The sequence below is a fragment of the Rattus norvegicus genome, chromosome 3 (assembly GCF_021556685.1).
Source record: "Rattus norvegicus strain SHRSP/BbbUtx chromosome 3, alternate assembly SHRSP_T2T, whole genome shotgun sequence".
NCBI lineage: Eukaryota > Metazoa > Chordata > Mammalia > Rodentia > Muridae > Rattus > Rattus norvegicus.
The window spans coordinates 87966391-87982641 of NC_141536.1; the positions used below are offsets into that span (position 1 = coordinate 87966391).

General features: G+C 38.8%; 1 protein-coding gene and 1 pseudogene across 3 annotated transcripts in view; both read right to left on the reverse strand.

The window, feature by feature from the left end:
* The window catches only part of Trim44 (tripartite motif-containing 44), a 135586-nt gene that overhangs the window by 28043 nt on the left and 91292 nt on the right, over positions 1-16251 (reverse strand).
* On the reverse strand, positions 2285-7550 carry LOC147995605 (ribosome biogenesis protein NSA2 homolog pseudogene; annotated as a pseudogene). Its single transcript, XR_015684516.1, has one exon. The product of XR_015684516.1 is annotated as a ribosome biogenesis protein NSA2 homolog pseudogene (transcript).

Sequence of the window (16251 nt, forward strand, 5' to 3'; positions counted from 1 at the left end):
GTGAGCCCCAGGGAATCTTCAGGTCTCTCCTCCTCAGAGCTGGGGTTAAAATTGTAAACCGCACCTGACATTTCTACATGGGCTCTGGGCATCAAATTTGAGTCTTCATGAAAGTATATATTTTACCAATAGAGTCAACTTTCTATACACATTTGAATTGTATTTCAATCTGTTTTCTGGAACTCTGATTTGATATCATTGTATTCAAAGTTACCTGCATTTTAAGTTATAGCTTCCTTATCCTGCCTCTGAGTTGAGAAAAGCATGGGTAAAGACAGTACTGTTGTCTTTAGCATTTTAATAGTTACTTCACGTGATTCAGTGAGTTCATGCCTTTTTCTCCATTCCTCAAAGTATTTTATACCATATACTTAATCTACTCTTATTTACACAAAATAGTTTTATTTCTTTCTTGGCTATTTACTATTTTTTGTTTTCCTTCTTTCTTGGTAGTAATCTTACTTGGCACCAAAACACATGTTCACATCACTCAGCAGTTCCCTTCTGAGGTGTCCAAGTTCCATTCTAGTGATCAAGACTGGAAACTTCCTGTTGCATCAAGTACTGACCATTCCTTCTGTGGTCTACAACTCAGGATGCACATAAAGTTAGGTAGTTCTCTGACAGAAAACAACATAAACTCTGATGCTCTCACCCGCTCACAAGTCAGCTTGTCTCTGGGATTTATAAATTGCCCCTTCTTAGAGTAAGATCATTAGCTTTCTTTCCAAAATACCCCCAAAATAATAACACTAAATAATGTAATACTGAATGCACAATGAATGACACACTGGTCAACAGAACCATTACGTATGCAAGTGGTATATTATACTGCTTAATGATATCACAGCTGTTTAAAAGTTCATTTTATACATTTACACAATGACTAATCACACGTTTCTCAGAAGGGTTCCATGTTGCTGATGTATGACTATATTGTAATTAAGATATGTTGGAAACACGTTCCATAGTTATTAAAAACACATGAGAGCAGGAAAAAGAAGTCTAAACATGTAGTGGTCTCATGTAGGACTGGAGCTCTGTGCTCTTTAACTGAAGCTCCACATCCACCTCTTCTATTCGTTGTGGCTTGGCTAGCTCCTTGGTTTAGTCAGCTTTCCACTCACAAGCCTCCTTCAATCCTTTGAGCATTTTCCTCACTGTATCTATAGCAGCTTGCTCCCCCATGCTTCTGACTCACTTCTCTTTGGCTCATATTCTCTATAACATTTCCATCTGAAATGAGTTTTTTATTTAGTGGTTAGTTTTACTTTGCTTTTCCAGGACAGAGTCTCAGTGTGTATGTAGTCCAGGCTGGCTCTAATCTTCCTCCTGCTTCTACTTCCTTAGTCCTAGTACTATAGGTATGTGTCACTATGATCAGCTTTGTTAGGTTTTTCTTTTCCTTTTCTTCTTTTTATGTCTCTTTTTCCAGTAGAATAAGATTCTACCAAAGATAAAGATATATTTATCTGGCATCTTGGCATCAAGGGCTGTGTTCAAACGCCTAAAAAATATGACTTGAAAACAAGAAAAAAAAGTACCTCATGTATTCACTTAGTACACCTAATCTGATGATCTTGGTCTCCTCTTAGAGGAGGGATTGGAGTTGATGAATTGGTGCATGCTATGAGCAATGAGGTACACTCTGGGAGGCTATGTGGTGTTGAGGAAAAAGCAAAAGTCCTGGTCCAGTCCTTACAAAATGCATAGCAACTAGAATAGAGCTTTAGTTTCATCTCTATGAGAAAACTGGTTCAGAGGATCATGAAACAGGATATGACAGTTGGCTAATTCTTTGCTTTGAGGAAGCAGTGTAGGTCTCCCAGCAAAGTGGTCTAATATTTTACCCATTTCAAGTCTCCTTAGTAAATGTCCTGATATTTTAGAGCTTTGATTCTCAACCTTCCGTTCATGTTGTGGTGATCATTTCATTGCTACTTTATAACTGTAATTTTGCTAGTGCCATAAATCATAATGTAACTATCTCATCTGTAACCCCATAGGGGTCATGATCCACAGATTGAGAACCATTGTGTAAAGCAATAACATCAAGTTGTCATGAAGTTGAGCCCACAGGCCAAGACTTGAGTACATTTTCAAGACCCTGAGCATGTGTCTGCCCTAAAACATGATTTACTTTTCACTTCTTACTTGATGCTCATTTATTTAATTTTTTTTAAAATTGGGCAGTGTTTTATTTTCCTTTACAATCTAATAACTACTTCTTGATGACTGCACATGGGGTAAGGCTGATTGGTAGTTCAGAAAGATCACTGCGATGGTGTTTTCCTGACACTGTAGCCTTCCATAGTGAGTGGAATGACTTGTATGACGTCACTGTCAAACCAGCAAGACTGCATTTATGTACCCATCATTTTCAGGATTATTGGTAACTTGAGCACACATTCTTCAAATCACCTTGCCTCCTTGTGTCACAAGGCTCAGCTCGCTCACATTCACTTCAATGACTGTACCTTTGGTGATCACACCCGGGTTGTATATAATGGGGATGAGGGATTGTTTTTCATACCGAGTATAGGCAGGCAAAAGGTAGTTTTCAGCTCAGGGTGTGTGACATGGGCTTTTTTGAAACGTAGACCCATTGGCCTAATGAACCTTTCATATTTAGTTGGTTTTCTTGTAAAACCATCACCAACAAAGCAGACTTTTGTAACCATTCTCTTCCATGCCTTCTTTTTTATTTTTCCTGTTCAAATAACTTTCAATACTTCTGTTTCTCCTTGGGCACGAACTTTGGGTAGAGGGACCTCCCATTTTCCTGTCTTTTCTGTTTCTGCTTAATCATGTTGGAAAATACTTTTGCTCTTGACTGCCCCTCTCTGTCCAGCAGGTAGACAGGAACTGCTCCCTATGGAGTCTTCTCGTCATCCTTCTGCTTGATGTTTCTCTTTTCATGCATCTTAATGGTCTTTTTCATTTGTATTTTCTCGGCATGGCACTGTTTATGATAGAGCTTAGCCTTCAGGCCGATCTTTTTTTTTTTTTTTTGCTTTCTTTGAACGTTCATGGGCCTCCAGACCTTCTTTCTTTTTCTCATGGTAGTCCAAACGATATCCATATCGCTTGTGGTGCAATTCAATATATTCATTCTGTGGCATGATAACAGCCACAGAGCAGTCGTCTGCGACCTCCCGGGTTCCAAAAACTTCTTAATTCCTGGGTATCACTGGCCCACCAGCCTGCTTCACTCAGGCCGGAACGGGAAAGGGTAGTTCTTTAAGTAGGTCGAGTGAAGCTCGAGCGCTGCACAGCAGTTCCGTGTTGTCTCTGTTCTTACGTAGAAGAGCCGCTCATTTATTTTAAATGGCTAATGCACCCACTACAGTAAGGACACAGATCCATTCTAGAGAACTGTGTTGATGCTTCCAAAACATGACTCCTTTGGTTTTTATCGAACCAGAGCATTCAAAGCCTCAAGGCCTGCTGGAGAGAATACTTGTCACAGCCCTTTGGAAAAAACTCAATACCTTACATTCATTTCATTCTTTTTATTCATTTGTTCATCAGTAAGTACTAAATAAATGCCAATTGCATGTGTAGACCTAGTGGTAAGTTACCAAGCCCTGAGCAGTTATTAAATGGTAATCATTATTACTAAGAATATCTCCAACCTATAGACAAGAAACCTAAGGCTGAAAAGCTTATATAAACTACCTTCTTAATTAAGAAAGTGCTTTCCCTCTCCGTCTCCCTCTCTAATTTCTAGGTCTTGCAAACTGGTCTCAAATTTGTAATTCTTCTGCCTCATCCTTTCCAAGTGCTATGTGTATAGGCACTTCACTCCACCACACTTGGCTTAATTAGGCCTTTGTGATACCAAATCCTATGCTATTAATGACTACATTCTAGCAAGTAAGTTCTGAACATGCCTTGGTACCTATAAGGATGTTAGATACTTTCTTAAATTAAAAATAATCCAGCTGCATATGTAGCACAAGACGGCATTGTCTGGCATCAATAGGAGGAGAATCCCTTGGTCCCGTGAAGGCTTATTTCCCCATTGTAGGGAAATGCCAGGGTGTTGAGGTGGAAGGGAGAGCATCTTCACAGAAGCAGGGAGACAGGGAGTAGGTGAAGGGGGGAACTGGGAAAGGGGATAACATTTGAAATGTAAATACATAAAATCCAATAAAAATAAGACAAATACTCTATAATACCATTAGATGTTATTATTTTGCAGCAGAAAAACAATAATCAAAGAATACTGTAATATGATAATGTCATGAATCTTGGTTCTCAGAAGTACAGGAGAAGCTTTGCTTTGCCCCTCTCTAGGACGGATTCAATGTTGATGGCTAAAAGTTCTCATTCATGGGAACCACTTTACCTTTGAGAATGCCAAATTTTAATCATTAGACTCAAAAGCACTATTGAATCAGCAAAAAAAAACCAAAAACCAAAAAACAAAAATAGAATAAAAACTGCATTTTGTTTTATCTTATAACAAATGTTTATTGTATTTGATGCATGTGTGTACTGACTGGTATTGTAATTTATGGAAGTAAAATTATATTTTAGAAGTATACCGCAGGGGTTGAGGATTTAGCTCAGTGGTAGAGCACTTGCCTAGCAAGCTCAAGGCCCTGGGTTCGATCCTCAGCTCCAAAAAAAAAAAAGAAGTATACCGCAATAAAGTTGAATATATATTCATAAGAAATTAACTTAAAAAAACAATCAACTAGATTATGACTTTCCTTAGGTTGGAAGATTCTATCTTATGACAGGTAGAATTAGTAAATGAACTGGGTTAAAAAAGACTGTGGTACAATGAAGTATTTAAAATTTGGATTTTAAATGCTGATCTGAAAATTTAAAACTATTCAAGGCAGACAAAACATACCTTTAGGACAGATTTGATTAATGACTTAAGTTTGCAGTCTTAAAATTCAATTAGTATCTCATAAATTTAAAAATATTTTCGTATGTATTTGAGTGCATGTGTGTTGATATACATGAGGGTGTCAGATATCATGGAGCAGGAGGTACAGGTGGTCGCTGTCCAATTTTAAGTGTGGGGCACAGAACTCTGGTCCTCTGCAAGAGCAGCAAGTGCTGTTAACTGCTGAGCCACCTCTTTAGACCTAGTTCATAATCCTTTATATTCAAGGGCCCTCACTTACCCTCAATGGACTTCAGATTTTGGAATTCTTAGTTTTGTGAGGTAAATTCTTACTTACCACACTGCAAAGAGAGTAACAGGCAATGCATGACAGTCTTAATCTTCTAACAAAAGCATTTCAAGTAGTTAATTAGCTTCTATATAAGAATTAAATATATTAATTGACTATAATTATAGGAATATATTTGACGAATAATTAGATATATTAATCAGGTCTTCATAGGAGAAAAGTATTATTACTAACTTTATCCTAAACAAATAAAGGTGGCATTTTTATTCATGAGTACAGCTTAATGTTAAGATTTTTTCATTAAAGTTTTAGATTACTGAAAATACATCATAGATTTTATTTCTATCTTGCAATTTGGAAATTATATTTATTGAATTAGGCAAGTGGGCTCAGTGATCTAATAGCAGTATAGTGGAAAATATGTACTCTAAGATTTATACTTTAAGAGACGGTTTCAATCCTAGCCTTTACTGTGTGACTGTTCTAGTGTGATTTCTGTTGCTGTGAATAAAAACTATGACCATGAGCACTTGTGCTCTGTGTGTGCGTAGGAAGGGCAGGTGTGGTCATGGGGGGGATCCCATCTGACATCACTGAGGAAAGCCAAGGCAGGAACTTAGGCAGGAGACAAAGCAGAAACCATAGGAGGTTTCTCTGGCTCCAAGGTCCATCTGCCTTCTAACTGTGTCTATCACTTACTGATATGATACCCACAGTGGGTTAGGCCCACCCACATCAATTATCAATCAAGAAAATGTCACACAGATATGCCTACTGGCCAATCTGATGGAAGCAATTACTCAATGGAGATTTCCTTTTCTCAGGTGTGTCAAGTTGACAACCAAGATGGTCACTATAGTGACCTTCAATAAAGTATGCAGCTTCTTAAGTAATTTCAACTACATCATAGGATTTTCCTGGGTAGTAAAATGAAATCAAGGAGACAAGCTACTTTGCAGGGTGCCTGCCATTATCAGGATATTAACAGTAAGACTTCGTTAAATTCTGTTCTGTGCCTATGCTCAAAGCTTGAATCTGTGTTAAATGCTCTCTTTGGGCCACCTAAAATGAATCACTGAGCTTTTAATTTTCATTCTTCACTTAAACTTCCTTTAAAACATCTTATGTGGTAGGCCTTTATAGGTCACCTTTCATCAGAACTCACAGACTATAGACTATGGTCCAGAAAGTACTACAGTGCAGCACAGTAAGCAACATCTTAGACTGATTATAGTTTGAGAAGTTTTCCTACTGTCAATTACTAAAATGTCCCCTGCAGCTACCCACCATTTCACTACCTCTACCTGGGTGAAAGTTCTCAGGGCCAGGATCATCAGGAGCCTATATAATTCTAACTGTATCCATCACTTATTGAATATATGAGTGTTGAGCCTTGTTCCTGCACAGTACAGGTAGAAAACCTGAAGGTCACACACAGGTCAACAAAGTTACCAAGGTTATATCCATTAGAAAATGGTATGACTTTTGACTTTTATCTTAATTTCAAAGGCCATGCTGTCTGGACTGTACTAAATTGTCTTTCTCCAACTAACAAATCTTGGGTATATGTATTTGTGTATTTGCACATGTATATATATGTTAATGTCCTCCTTTCACAAACACAGAGACTGTTTATGAGAATGTTTCTCCATTATTCCAAGCACAGTAGAGAAACAGAACTGTCAGTGCCTCTAACCTCCTTCCTGATTCTCCCTCCTGGAACAGAGCAGCAGCATCAAGGATTATCAATTGCAAAAGAAATCTGAGGGATGGAGGAGGAGAGCCTTGGATGATTACAAGTCTTTTCTTTGCTCCTATCTCCATTCAAGTAAATATTAGCCTCCATGCTTTTATTCCTCTCATCCTAACTCAAGGAAGCACCTTGATAACACCCTGCTTAATATTATTCTTATTGTTAAAATAGTTCTGGCTCACGAATAAAATGAAAATTCTATAACACACAGAACCATGATGATGGGGAACACACATCACCTTCTATTACATCTTTATTCAGGGTAGTCCAGTGGTTGATGACAGCACGAGTTAGAGCTGAAGAAGCAGAAACTTAGTTGTTGAGTCTTACTGAAAGCCATGCCTTATTAGGTGAGCAGATATCAGAAGAGTTATTTCTTACCTGCTCATGCTGATAGCCAGAAACCAAATATTTCCATCTCTATCACAACAGTTAGTATTTACTAACAGTTAAATTCATAATAAAGTGATTCAATATCGCCAAAGTTATCTGATAAGATTTATCATGGCATTATATAACACATTATAACACCATCAGTGAGGCATGAATCCACCCTGTTTCCTGTATTAGGGAACAAGGATCCTTCATTTAACTATAATATCCTGAACTGGCTATGACTAACACAGGGAAAGTTAACCAACACTCAAATGGTTTTGCTGTGCTTTCTCTGAAGACAGCAGTAAATCCTGTAAAGCAGTAAAGTAAACCCTGCATCACAGAATTCCTGTAGAGCTGAGGCCAAAGTGGTGCTTGGGCAAGGAAGCAGAGAAGGCTCTTCTGTTGTGAGGACAATGCATTAAAGAAGCAAAGCAAAAAGTGAAGAAAGCAAAAAAGGAAACTGGAAAAAAACCCGAAAACCAAAAAACTGTCTCTTATTCTATCCGGACTCCACTACCCTCAGCAAATAAACACCTCTTCAGTTAGATGAATAACACTTTTCCATACTGCTCACCTCACCTGTGTTATTTAATCTGTTTTAAGGGGGCGTTTCTGTTGTTTTTAAACCATTAAATTGCTTCTGACTAACACAACAACAAACAGGAGACATGAGAGCAACTAAAAGGGTAGATGGTTAAAAGGAAACTAAGCTTTTTGGTCCTATCAGATTCTACAGAAAGCATAGAGAAGAACAGACAAAATAACTTCAAGATTGAGAAAGCCTCAGTGTAAATTATGACTTCTTAGAACACACATTTATTTCAACCACGTTGATGCTCTTTTTAGAGTTAGAACGATAAATACTGGGGAACCTCTCTCCTTCACACAGTGAAACCTGATGCCCACAAAGAACTTAGAAAAGTGCTTTCTTCATTATGGACCAGAGTTCAAATTTCCCTTGTAACTAATGTGCTTCTCACTAATCAGGCAAGTTACTTCTTTTCCTAAGAGAAGCACCAAATAAAGGATAAAAGAAAGACAGAAGCACGCCCTTCAGAAGAACAAAGACTTGGCAGAGTTTCTGATTATGTAGAGATGTGGCAATAGGGAAAAATAAGATTTCTCTGTAGACCTCGGGGCTGGCATTTATAAAGACGTTATGATACTGCAAAGTATACTGGTGGGAACATATAATGACACCAGGATATCAAAAGATGCTGGAGAAATGTTGTACAGAAGGCTACATTAATTCATGACTTCATGGCACTGTATGTTTCCAAAGATCTGACCTTGCAGATGAAGGATCAATTCTGTATTTGGATTCATAATACAGCCTAGAAGAAAGTTGGGGAGAAAGCTGAGCAAACTTGGAAGGCCACGTACACCAATGCACTCGGACAAATACAAAATGGAGCTGTTATTAACAACTTTTGTTTCCAAACTAACCTTCCTTTCCAGCAGTGCCCCTTCTATTAGTCTGTGATCTCCAGAAACAGACATTTTAGAAATACATTGAGAGGGTTAGAAGGAAGTTTTAGGAGCACATCAAATTCAGGACTCTCATTTTCTAAATGTTTAAACTCAGGCCTAAAGAATTCCAAGGACTTTCCTGAATGTTTTTAACTAAACAGTGCCCCTGCTAAGCTTACTCAGGCCATGATCTTCATTTAACTCCACCCTTCTTTTCATTGTTGCTATAAAGGCCATGCTCACCACTTTCTAAGAAACAGCCATGGACTAAGGAGTCATTTTTCTATCAGGACCATGGCAGAAAGGGCTCACTCACCTTAAACAGATCTACTACACACTGCAGAGAGAAAGAAAAATCAAAGGACTCGAATTCTTGTATGCAGGAGCATGCATAGCACACAAAGAATGTGACACTGAAGGTAAGTTAACAATAGAGATCAAAGTGGGAGTCCAAAAAATGAATTAAAGAGGCAACCTTGAAGGAAAGGTCTGGGATGGGTAAAACAAAGGCACCGAAGTCTCCCAACAGCAGAGCTCTATAGTAAGAACCAGCTGAAATGGCCCCCAGCCACTGATGCTGTACTAGAATCAGAATGTTTTTTTGAGTCATATAAGGACGATTTCCCCATTGCATACAATAACTAACTTCCCTTTAATTTAATTAAAATATTACCATGCTTTTCTCTGACACAACACCAAAAATTAGTTAATACCAATAAAAAGAAAAACATGTTTAATTCAAAGTCTTAAGACCCAAGCAAGTCTTCACAGGTAAAATTGTTGGCATTTACTAGACATTTAGTAGACCCGAATGAACAAATTGTGTTATAATTTTACTAATTACTATTGCCAAAGGGGTATAATGTTCTATTTCACTTCTTGATATTTTGATAAAGAATTAATGACTGTAATTTGACTCAGTTCAGGAAAAAAGTTAAAATAGAGTACATACTTATAAAATAAAAATTTTTGAATTTTGCAAACATTTATCAGGATAAATTTTTGTGAGGGAAATATAACACAAATGCAATGGCAAGAAAAAGGAACAATACATAGTTGAATACTTTACATGAACTTATTACTAAATGGATATGGGTGGACTGCAGCTTATTAAAATATTATATTCTACTATATAAAATTTAAAAATGGCATAAAAGCAATTATTATAATTATCAGTATATATGATAATAAAAATATGAGATCAGACCTTTTCAACTAAGAGTTAATCACACACTAAAATTAGGCAGACCCAAAGAGCATACAACTCAATGGGCTTATATGCAATTAGAATTGCCCTTCAGAACAGAAGCTGTGGAACATCACAGTGAACTTTATACGTTCAGGCTGCAGAGATGGCTCAGCACATTATAGCCCTGGCTGTTCTTACAAAGGACCTGGGTTTAATTCCTAGCATCTACAAGACAACTCACAACTATCTATTATTCCAGTTCCAGGGAACCTGACACCTCACGAAGTCACACAAACAAAAATTAATGTATCATAATACATTTTATGTACTTACTCTCAGTGTTTTTCTAGCTCTAATTCTGTTGCGGAATTTTACTTATTTTGGTTGTGGAAAAACTAATTTAATAAAAAGGAAAGAAGGAAGGAAGGAAATAAGGAAGGAAGGAGTAACAAAGGAAAAAGATACAGATGTTCAGACACAAATACCTTCAGCCTCAGAGCTGCTTTATTGACATGCTTCTGCTACACTGACTTGTCTCATCTATTAGGCTACCTCCAGAAGCAGATAATAGCATTTCCCCAATCTGTACTCATCAACCCGAGGGGAGAGGAAAGGAGAGGGGAGTGGAGGGGAGCAGCAGGCAAGGCTCTTGGAATGGTCCAGTCCTTTTACCTCATGAAGAAATCAACCCTTTATCTTTGTTTAGTATAAACCAAAGCACATTTATGATTAGGTCTTACTTATTTGTGGGGAGAAACTCATTGTTGCAAAATATATGCTACCAGTATCACACAACTTACGGAAGTCAGAACTTATACTGCACCAGTTTCTACTGAGAATGAAATGTTTCTAAGTAAGTACATACATTAGTCAAAGAATAAGCAGTTGGCTTCTTAGATAAGGTATGGGGAAAAGAGGGACTATATGGGGCAGCGGGCAGTGAAAGGTACCCTGAGTGCTGGTAGAGACAGACTGAACCCCGAGAGACGCTCAAAGGGATGGCAGGCTCATTCCCAGACTTCCAGATCAGGGCCTCACTAGCTGCAGCCCTTCACAAACCCCTGTAAAGAGGTTTGAGACAGACCCTCCTCCACAAGTGAGAACGTGACCACAGGTCACTTAGGCTGAAGTGAAACAGGACAGAGAAACAGGACCATGCCTCTGAATATATAGATGAGGTCTTCCCAAGCTCTCAGGCCAAAACAATAGGAAGTACCTGGTGTCAGACACTGACCCATCCAAAAAACTGTATTTAAGTGCCGTGTTCAGAATTAAAGGTGTGCAGAAATTAGTCCATCATCTGAGAGCTTCTGTTATAAGAACTGTAACATCATTGCTTGGGGAAGAGATTTGCTCTCCCTGAAATCACCGCCAGAAGCTCCCCTGCACACCTCACCTGCTAGTCTGTCTCCTGCTGGCAACCGAAGTGGGCGGAAAGAAGGACCGACAGTGGGGGTGGTGAAAGCTGTTCTCCCTCCCTGCCTGAGTTCTCTCCCCCTTGCCCAAAACCACACACATTTAGGGCCAGAGATGCTGTGAAGAGAACCTCGGTGCCAGAGCCCTACAGGACTGAATCCACTAAGGCCACTATAGGGTTATAAGTTCACCATAGGGGAACGACAAAGGGTAGATGTCTCTGAAGGGAGTTTTGCAGTATGTGAAACATGGTGCTTACAACAGGAAGAGCAGTTTCTTCAAGTTAGTTTGGTAGCTACATATCTTTCAAAAGAGCAACAGTACAGATCTGATTTGAAGTAATGATAGTGTTATTTGTTTATGTATGCACAATCTAGAATTTATCTGAAACAAAAAACAAAGAACATACTTTACTATCATGACAGTCCTCCCCAAGTGAACAGTCTAAAGTGTTTTAAAATTATTTGACTTTTAGCAGTAATTATGGTGCATAAGTATTTCTTCCAACCATTTGGATACTAACTAACCATAGGGCAGAGGCAGCTCTTGAGTTGTTACTCTAAGGATGAGTAAAGGCCCTAAACTGAGATTATGACACAGTCTGAGCAGAACCTCTGCCCGTTGATTCCTAAGTATTGAGTACAATGTTGCTGATGAAATAGATTTGAGGGATTTTCCCTTACAATGCTTTCTAAAGGGAGTACAGGCTGAGTCACACCAACATTTTCTCCTCCATATCTAAAACATCTTACTATTTCCCCAAACCTCATACATTCACACATTTAATTCCTTGTTCCTAACTGCTAGCACTTTGCTACCTACAGTTTTTGGACAACAGAAGCAGGCTCATAGTAACAGCTGAAGGGATATATCTTAGTATGATGACTGATTCTAATCAAGCAAACTCAATGTCTTTGTATTCCAAACCAAGGTTCTTAACTCTACTTCCAAAATAAGATCTGGAAAGATACTTATTCATTCAAAAATAAAATGAGTGTCTATAATGTTCTATATAGCACATTGATCAAAAGGCCAATAAAAAAAAAAAAAAACAACCAAAAACAACCACAACCATTCTTTCCTGACCAAGAATGAAGAGAATAGTCAAATATAGAACACATTTTTATGTGGCACCAGGTTTTTACAAAACTAAAGCAGGATACGGAATAAAGCCCTAAGAAGAGGCCTGGATAAAGGAAGTGAACAAAGGGTGTGAACATCCAGGGATAACCAACCATTCAGGCACACAGGTCAGGATGTAAGAAAGAATTCCTCATCTGTGGAAGAGGAGGTAAGACATGAGTGTGGCTTAAAGTGTACAGTAGTGCAAACGGCTGGCATGAGGGTGAGATGGTGGGCAGAATGACACCTGGGACTTTACAGTCGATTTTTTCTCTGGGTAACTCTAAAGCAAAGCTGGGTGTGTATGCCAACGACTCCATAGTACATGCTGTTCTCAGCACCTGAAGTTTCCTATACCTTCTATGTGAAGAATTAGATGGAGAAGGTGAGAAAGACTGGCAAGAGCAGCAGAATTCTCGGAGAGAAGTTATGTATCCTGGACAATGAAGGAAACCTAGAGGTGGTGACAGTTTTTGGATTTGGCAGATGCTTGAGGATAAACCTACCAGGGTCTATCAATTAGGTATGGGATGCTAAGAAAACAGAGATGATGAAGATGACTGCTACCCCGAGACACATGTTACCATTTTCTAAGAAAAGAGAGTCAAGGATAAAAGCATTTGGGAAGAGAAGGAAACAGGGTCATGTTTTGAAGAAACCAAGCTCTGAGAACAAAGACATGTAAGAAGGAACAAGAAGCAGCCCTTTTAAGTCCTCTCAACTTGCAGCTCCAGCTGAGCAAACCTGGACAAGCTACTCTTCATTCAATTTAATCCCCTGCCTACTACACTGACAGTAAAAGCACTTCTCATGACTGACATGTTTGTGGACACCCTGTAAACTGTAACAGTTATGTATCAAGGTCATTCCTTGCTTCTCTTTTGATAATTCTCATTGTGAATTTTGGTGTTTGTTTAAATATTTCAATCTGAGGTTTTCGATATAATTATGTCTTCACAGATACCATGACAAAAAGACTTGAGGATAAACATATCAATTAGGCAGACAACTTGACTTATCATTGAATATTATTTTCTGTTTAGTAATTTACATTTCAAAGGGTATAGTATATATTGTTTCTGATGGTTTTTCTCATATATAACCTTTTACATGTATTATCTTAATATATACAAAGGAACTACTAATGCCTCTAAATATGACAGATAGAAGGCAGGCAAGTTCTACTTAGGCCTTTCTGGTCTCACTATCTGGTTGTTGGCCTGCAATTCAGAAAACTGAGATCTTGGTATAAAAATCTATTTTTCAGGCTGGAGAGATATAGGTTTGTTGGGTCCAGCATCTGCTCCACCACAGGGCTTGACTGCTTGGGTTGGCAGGATGCTGAAAGTTGACCAGGCTTACCCCACACTGGCACCTGGTGGGTGTCGTGGCCTTAGGGAAGATGCAGGATACTGCTCCAGGGGTGGGGAAGCACAGTCTGAGGCACAGGACATAGCCAGAGATGGCTCGGGAGTCCCTGGGCCTGCAAGGAGGCCAGGCCGCCCGGTTCTCAGGCTTTTGTGCATCCAGGCACTGCTAGAAGCTGAGTAAGAGCTGAGAACAGATTTGGAACCCGTGGGCTGAATCTAGCCCAAGGCCAAGGCAGAAAGAGGGAGCTCCTGTTGCTCCCACAGCGAGTTCTTCTATGGGAGATTAGATGGTGGCTCTGTAGGCTCCCCACAGATGGCCTGATGAAAAAAGACAGTCCATGGTTCTAAGGAGATTACTGTCATGGAAGAAAATAGATGAGTAAAGCCATACCCTACTTCTCAGGGTAGACCTGAGAGTAAATATATCAGATAAAGGAAGTTCATTGGCCTTTAGGTACCTCATTATAATGGAAATCTGTTTTGAGCCTACAGGACCACATGATTACTAGCCACAAATCTATGGAGGGCTGTAGCTAGTGACAGGGGCCTGGTTTCCCAGGAGTCCCTTCAGGGCCACAGGGGTCTCTAGGCTTAGCTCAAACAGGAACCAGGCTACCTTTCACGGTCTCACATGGAGATGGCTCGCAGTTAAGAGCACTGACTGTTCTTCCAGAGGTCCTGAGTTCAAGTCCCAGCAATGGTAGCTCACAACCATCTGTAATGGGGTCTGATGTCCTTTTCTGGTGTGTCTGAAAACAGCTAGCTACATTATACTCATATACATAAAATAAATCTTTAAAAAAATCTATTTGTCATTGAAGCCTAGCCATATTAAGGGACTTTCTGACTCACTAAGTAGTATTTTCATGACCTTTAGTGAAAAACAAACAAATAAACAAAACCCAAGACTATTCAACAGATGCAGCATTTGATAGTTTGCAGAATACTTTTTTTGGGGGCTCCTGTCCATGTAAGATATCCTTGACATCTTCCAGATGTACAAGAGTACTATCATGTAACCAAAGGATAATCCTATTTTAAAACACTGACTTTAAACTTAAAAAAATACCACAGTAGACTGCTGCTTTACATTCAGTAATGGGCCTTGCTGCTTTTGTGCATTCACTCATTTAACCAACATCTGAATACCTTTGTGCTAGCTAGCATGCTACATGTCTGGGATTCAGTAGCATCAGAGCTATGCTACTGTCAAAAACACGAGAGGAGAGCAGGTGTGGCAGGATACTCCCAGCATTTGGGAGGCTGTAGCAGAAGGATCCTGAGTTCAAGGCCAACCTGGGCTATTACAGAGCAAGATCCCATTTCATAACACCAAAAAACTCAAAACAAATAGAAAAAAGAGATTACAATGTTAACTAAAATGAAGATGATGAGTCCTATTTATGATATTTTAAAACAAACTTATGGGAATTGTCTTTTAAAGATAAAGAAGAGTTGATTAAGAAATTATGGAAATTGTCTTTCAAAAAAATAAAAATGATTTTTAAAAAGTCTCAGCAGTCTTTTCTAGGTTACCTTCTTCCAGGAATGTACAGTAGCTTTACTATATGTTCATTATATGTGCATTTGACATTTACATCTTCATTTGTGTAGGAAAGAAATAATAATAGCAGTGAAGTAGTATAAAAGTATTTTGAAGCAATGGGCAGTAGGATTTAAAAGTATGAAGGTGAGGTCATTAAATCTTTACGCCCTCTTCCTGGATTAGCAACATGCAGTGGAGAATGAGCAGCATGTCCACAGCTCAGCTAGAGACGCACTATTTATCAAGAGCGTGTTGTGGGAAAGGAACCTACTGATCATATATGGAAATGCTAGGGTAAACAAAAAACCCACACCTTATTATCACAGGACACGCTTAGTTTTAATCATATCATGGGGTTTGTGAAACCCCAAGAGTCAGGGAAATAGGCAGCATTTGCCAAATTTAACACTGGCACATGGAGCTGAGTTTAGAAGGTCAAGTTAACAGCTCAATTTAAAATCAGTCTCAATCTTGCTAGAGGATTTCTACTTGTAGCTGCATGTGACATCGGTCTTCCTAGTAGTTTGATGATTCTTTAGGTTTGCAGAGTTTTGAGCTAATAGAAGGAAAGAAATGCAGAGAAGACCATAGGCTAATATAGTAAAGAGATCAATGCCCACAAGGATTGTATGTGGTTTTATTTTCTCCTAAGATCCAGTATCTAGCTAGCACTGTGCCACACAGGTTGGGCATTTGATGAAATCTGTTATTCAGCCTGATGAAAAGTATGATAGAAAGCTCATGAGATTTTGGATGACAGTCACAACTTTCTTCCGTCTTTAATTATTTCAGTTTCTATATCTATTGTGGTAGTTTGAATGTGCTTGGCCCATGAGAAGTGGCACTATGAGAAG